Source organism: Sciurus carolinensis, chromosome 15 (genome assembly GCF_902686445.1).
Source record: "Sciurus carolinensis chromosome 15, mSciCar1.2, whole genome shotgun sequence".
Lineage (NCBI taxonomy): Eukaryota > Metazoa > Chordata > Mammalia > Rodentia > Sciuridae > Sciurus > Sciurus carolinensis.
The window spans coordinates 10,106,296-10,112,999 of record NC_062227.1 but is presented as its reverse complement, the minus strand read 5'-3'; positions in this window follow the sequence as shown (position 1 = coordinate 10,112,999).

The following is a 6,704-nucleotide window of genomic DNA, read 5'->3' as shown; positions in this document are numbered from 1 at the left end:
CTATTTACAAATTGGGGCAGATGTGGCAGCAGGGAGTCCAGATGGACCAGCCCAGGCCTAGCATGGGAACATACGTTGCACAACGGTGTGTCCTCCCAGCTGGGAAACATCTGCATAGGCTGAGCTGGATGGTCACATGGGACTGTTTGTGGTGATGCTCCCTAGAGGTACCCCTTTTGTCCCAGAGTAGGTTCATGTCCATGAGAGGTATCACAGAGGGCTGTATTTGAAGTGTTTTCTCTCTATTGAGCACTTACTGAGTGGCTATCAAGTACCATTGAGTTTTATAGGAGAGAGTGTGCTCTCTGCTCTGCAGTTTTTTATTCACAAATATTTTCAACACGAAGGTGTGTGCCTGAAATCTGCATTTTCATCCCTCCACTTCTATCTGCTGAGCCCACAAGACTAGTGACCTGTAACAAATTGCTGACTGGAGGTGTCAAACATCAGATGGCATATGTGATGTAGTGTATGTGATCTTGCACCTTAGCACCAGGACTTGGTGGTTCTTTCTGTTTTACATTAAGAGTCAGGGAAAGGATATGGACCAGGACACCGTGAATCATCTTGTGTGTGCATGTTTGATTGTCAGGTGCGTAATGATTGGATATGAGTGGTTTCCTTGATTTGTGTTGGGTGAGTGCCTATGTGGCAATGCATGTGTTTGAGCTGTTAGTACTGGTTTCATTTTTTTTTTCCACTGTGGACTGTTGTGAACGTGTGTCTATACATTTGAGAAGATCTAGGACTGTGTGACACCATTGTATTGGATCTGTGTATCTTCAGATCTTGGAGTTTATATGTATGTTCCTGAGGTAAGAATTTAGGATATATAATTTTTGGTGATGAGATTTGGAGAGAATGTGCTCGTGTGGTATGTTGGGATGTCAGCAGTTGTGTGTATGTCGTCTAAATGTGGACAGAATCTGTTGATAGTTTTTCAGGGTGGACTTGTGTGTATTTTCTTTTTGGGGCTTTGAGGTGACTGTGTTTTTTTGGGGAATGAAGGGGCATACTGTGTGAGGAGTATTTGATGCTATGTAGGTCTTAATGCTGTTGCTGCACTTATATTCGAATTGAGGCATTGAGTGTATGTGCATGTTTGTGACATAAGTGATCATATACGATACTTTTGGCAAGGAGATTGTTATCGTGTTAAGAAGTATATGATTTGCTTTGGATATACTCAGTTATTGATAGTGTTTTATTGCATTTTGTGTTATACTGAATCGTTTATATTTTTCTGGGATGTGAGGATATGTGTATCTATTTTCAGTGTTTCTTTGGAGGTGCTCAGAATCATGAGGTTTGTGTGAATGGTTTTAGATTGTGGTTTAATTGGATTTGTGGTAGATGTGATTTGTATTTGGGTATGCGGAAGTTTGGGTATGTGAACAGAAGTATCTCAGAGAGGAATTCTATACAGTGAACATTTTCAGAGTTCCATGTGTTTGTGTGCTTGTGACTGCATTCATCAGGAGGTACCAGCAGTCCTGTACATACCCATTATAGTGACAGCAGATGTATGTGCTGTTTGGTCTGTGGGTGTATTCTGTATGTGTAGATTCAGACAGACACCTGTGTTCTCATGTTCATGTAATCTAGGACTGTGAATATATTTCGGAAACATGGCTGTGTATTTATTCTCAAGCTGTAGGTGGTAGTGTTTGCTTCCCCTGAGGGAATGCAGGAGGTATGTTTATATGGGATTAGAAAGTTAGGATGTTTGGTTAGTGACAGTGTATGTGGATTGTTCATAGTGTGGTGGGATATATGTTTTTTTTAAGAGGAGGACTTGAAGGGAGAGTTGTTGGCTTGGTGAGGGTATGAACTTAGAGAGTGCAGTGGTATATTTTACATTAGGGCCACAGGTGGGTTATGTGTGTATCTGGGAATTGATGACAATGGATTGTAGTTGGCATCATTGTTATGTATGTTTGGAGAGTCTGGGAATCGTTATGTGTGTTTGGGAGTTGGTGTTTGCACATCAAATCTTTGTGGGAATAGAGTCATGTATACGTGCATATGTTGTGGGATGGGCCAGTTCCTTCAAGGTTATGGTTCCGTTTTTATTATCAGGGTGTATCTGGTTGTACTAAGTCTTTTGGAAGTTCTAAGAGCTGTTTGTGTATGTTGAGGAGGAAGTAATATTACCAATGTTTATCACGTGTGTATTTCTTTTAAAAGTCTCAAGTCTGTGTGATTTCCAGAGGATTTAGGATTCTGTGTGACTTGTGGCAACAAGTAGGGTTGTGTGCAAGTGTGTGTGTGTTTTAAACGTTTGGTGGTATCATGTGCACATGTCTTGAGGGAGTGTATTCCATGTAAGAATGTATGGGTGTGTGTATTTCAGAAAGTATAGTTCACTGCTGCATGTCCGTGATACATGCGGGATCTCTTGCTCGTGTATTTGGGAGTAGGGTCAAGTATATGTTTATGAAGGTGATGTGTATGTATTCAGGAAGTGCAGGGATGGGGTCAGTTTTTGTGTCTGGTGGGATGGTACTGAGCTGATAGTTGTGCACCTGTTTTCAAATGTGAGTGGTTTTATGGTATCAGTAGTAGAAGGGGTTGTCTCGTGTGTACCAGTGTGAGGGGCATGTGCACATGTCTTTATGCCTAGGTGGTTGTGTGTGTGTGTGTGTGTGTGTGTGTGTGTTGGGTGCTGAATGTGGTCCCAAGAGCACAATGGTCTTGGAAGACCATCCCACGGGCACTTGTTTCTGTTGATCTGGTATGTTGCTCACACTCAGCTGGAGCTCACTGGAGGTCGGTGACTGTGGCAGAAGTGACATTCTGCTTTCTGATTCTTGTCCAGTGGGAGTGAATACATTAGTTGTGCTGGTGGGTGGCCATGCCTCTTGTGCTTGAGTGGTACTGGCCTCTAGGATCCTGGGCTGGTAGATGCAAGCAGATCAGAGATGACCCCTCAGGAGTGGTGTGGGAAGCTTTTCCTCCAAGATGGCCATTCTTCTCCTGAATGGTTCAGACGATCTGACTCAGAAATAAAACTGCTGGGACATTCACAGATCCAGGGACAATTTTTTTTTTTATTTTTTTAACTTATTTTTTATTTTTTTTTTTACGTTTACATAGGGTAATGATGTTTATTTTATTTTTCCCCTCGCCCCCACCCCTCCCACCCCTGTTTTCCCTCTACACAGCAGGGACAATTTTTGAAATAGATACTTATGATTGTCCATGTGTTGCTTCCTCCCTTGGGTTTTTCTCAATGATAAGACAAAGTCCAGGACCCTAAGAGCATTTTCCACAGGACCCTCCCATGTGGATGGTGTTGGTTGTCCATGTGTACATGTACCTGAGCTCACAGTGTGCATGTTTGGCAACCCACTAGCTGTACAATCATTATAATATTGTGTCTTCAATCACATTAGAAGAGGAGTTAAAACCTGAAAATTCAGTGATACTGCCTTTCTAATTTCCCTAGAGCTACCCTCATTATTATTCTTTATTTTTTGACATGATGGAGTTAGTGATTCCTTTCAGCCTGCATGGTCCTTTATATTTCTTATTGATACAATATCTGAACTGAGAACTTGTCATTTTTATTTATGTGGAAGTAAACAAAATTTGATTAAATTATTTGTGATCAAATACACATAACAAAGTTTTCCCACGTTAAACATTTAGGAACACAGCTCAGTGGTTTTCAGTACATTTATATTGCCATCCTTCTGACACCATGATGCAGCCACAGAGATTTTTCATTTTATACATATGAAACTCAGTCATTTGTCAATGATTAAGTCTCAATTTTCCATCCTCCTAAGGGCATGGAAACCACTATGCTATTCTATTTCAACTACTCCGTGTACCTCATTTAAGTAGAGTCATTTGAAATGTCTTCCATTACTTAGCATAATATTCTAAAGGTCCATTCGTGTCCTCGCTGTGGGGAGCATTTCCATCTTCATTCAGAACACATAACATCGTATATACGTGTATGCCACATTTAAGACATTCCTCCTTGAGACATGAAAGGTAGTAGTAGTGCAATGAATTTGACTGCAACATCGTAGTACATTCATGAACAAATCATAATGCATTTCACCTTAGATGTCCCTGTAAAGCACTAATCTAGAAAACTGTACACATGTTGAAGACTAGTACAGTAGAGTAAAGGAAATAGGGCCAGGGAAGTGGTGAGGGAAAGGTCAAGTACCGAGGAATGAAGTGGGACAAATTATATTCCATACTGGTATGGTTATTAAAATGAATCCCAATATTATCTTTAATTTTGATACAGTAATGAAAAATGGAAAAATGGCTCCTCAATGGACCCATGAGTAAAATAAATAGTTCTTGTATGATTATGTGGGTAAAAATATTTGTCAAGCCCTTTCTTGTAATGTTTTTGAGGTGGATGATTAGAAGTGGAATTGTAGGATATATAAATCTACTTTTGATAATTATGGAACCCCCGTACATTTTCCATAGACTCTGCACCACTTTGCCTTCTAACTCACAGTGCTCTAGGGTTCCAGGTTTTCCACGTTTTTGTTTCTTTGAAAGTAGGCATCACCATGGGTGTGAAGCTATATCTCATTGTGGTATTGATTTGCATTTCTCCACAGGTTATTGATGTGGACCATTTTCCCTTTTGCTTCTCAGACATTTGTGTATGTGTTCTGGAGAAATCTCTGTGTAAGTACTTTGCCCATTTTAATATTGGGTTGTTGTCTTCATATTGCTGAGGCTTCAGGACTCTTTGTATCATGGGTATTATCTCCTTATCAGATACATGATTTTCAAATGTTTTCTTGCATTTTCTGGGTTGCCTTTTCCCTGTGATGATTGTGTTTCTACATGAATAAAGTCTTCAATCTTGATGTAGTCCAGTCTCTCTTTTCTTCTGGTATCTGTGCTTTTGCTGTCCTATCCAAGAAATCACTTCCAAATCCAATGTCCTGAAATGGTTCCCTTGTGTTTTTCGAGTTTTAGAGTTGTAGGTCTTCTATTCAGGTCTTGCATCCATGTTGAGTTAATTTTTGTGTCTGGTGTCAGATAAGTATCCAACTCCACTGTTTTGTGTGTGAGTATCCAGTTTTCTCAACAGCATTTGTTGGAAAGTCCGTCCATTTCCATTGAATGGTGTTGTAAGAAACCATTTCATGGTTTGTATAAGGGCTTTGTTTTGCATTTTCTATTCTGTTTAATTCATCTGTATTTCTTTCATTTTCAAATTGTTCTGATGACTAGCTTTTCAGTAGGACATTTTGAAATCAAGGTGTGTCAGACCTCCACGTTTGTTCTTGTTCAGTACTGTTGTAGTAGTTGTTACCTTTCAGGTTCCTTATCAATTTTAGGATGGTGTTTTAAATTTTTGCAACAGGAAATTAGGCTGTAAAGGGGTTGCATTGAATGTGTGAATTGCTTTGTGTAGTATTGATTAGTTAACGTATTTAATGTTCCAGCCCATGACTTGCATTCTTTGTTGTCTGTGTAAATTTCCTTCATAATTTTGTTATGGCGTATTGAATAAATCACTGAGTTGATCTTAAAACAGGAGATGGAATCATCTTTATTCATCAAGGAGATGGCACACCCAAAATTTTGCAGGAAAATGGCAGGCTGCAAGTGTATACTCCTTGACCCCCTCCAGGGGCTGGAGTTCACCTTTATACTCCAAAACTACATTAGTCATAAGTAGCTGAGTCCGTGATTCAAAACCATAAAGAAGGTCATGAGATCTGAAATCAAAAGCAGAAGGGGAAGTGGGTCAAAACCACCCTAGTTGAGCACAAGTTAAAGAGCGGTTACTAACATCAAGACAATTATTTTCGTTCAGGGAACATTGTCTGATAAGAATAAGAACCAAAAGAGAACAATTTTACATTGTATAAAAATAACAAACATTTGCCTTTCTAGTCAACATGTGCTGAGCAGGATCAGTATGGCAGAGGCAGAGTTTTCTCATGCGAGAAGCATTTCTCACATGACAAGGAGTTTCAGGGTAAAATGGAGTGTATGTGGTCATTTCCCATATAGAACCTGGCCCATAGTAGTTTTATCATTTTCAGTTAGAAGTCTCTGATCTCCTTAAGTAGGCTCTAGTATATTATTCTATATGAGATGATAGAAGAAATTTTTTCTTGCTTTTGTTTCCTTATTTTTTCTTATAATGTATAGAAGCACAACGTATGTTGTGTGGGTTGTGCATTGGCACCTTTGCTGAATTTATTTATTCTGGTGATCTTATTCATTTATGCACAAAAAGTATGTCTCCTATGGACAGAGATAATTATGTATGTTCCTTCCAGTAACTATGCCCCTTTTTTCTAATTCTTGCCAAATTGATCTGGCATGGACTTGGTATGTTAAAAAGAACTAGTGAAAGCACATGTTCTGATCCTCCAATTTTTGGGAAAATATTTTAATTTCTGACCAATCTATTTAATACCTGTGGGTTTTCTAAAATGTTGCTGTTCATTTTGTTATTGTTTTATTTTGGTTTTTTTTCTTTTCTCCATAGTAAGGATTACACTCAGGGCCTCAATTGTACCAGGCATACACTCCACAAACCACAAAACTGTATCCTATCACTTTTAAAATTTTTAATTTAAGACAGGGCCTGGTTAAAGTGTGGGGTGGCCTGAAACTTGTAGTTTTTCTGCTTCAGTGTGAAGGCTGTGTTTACAGGTATGCATCAACACATTCAGCTTATTTCTCCCTTCAATTTGTAG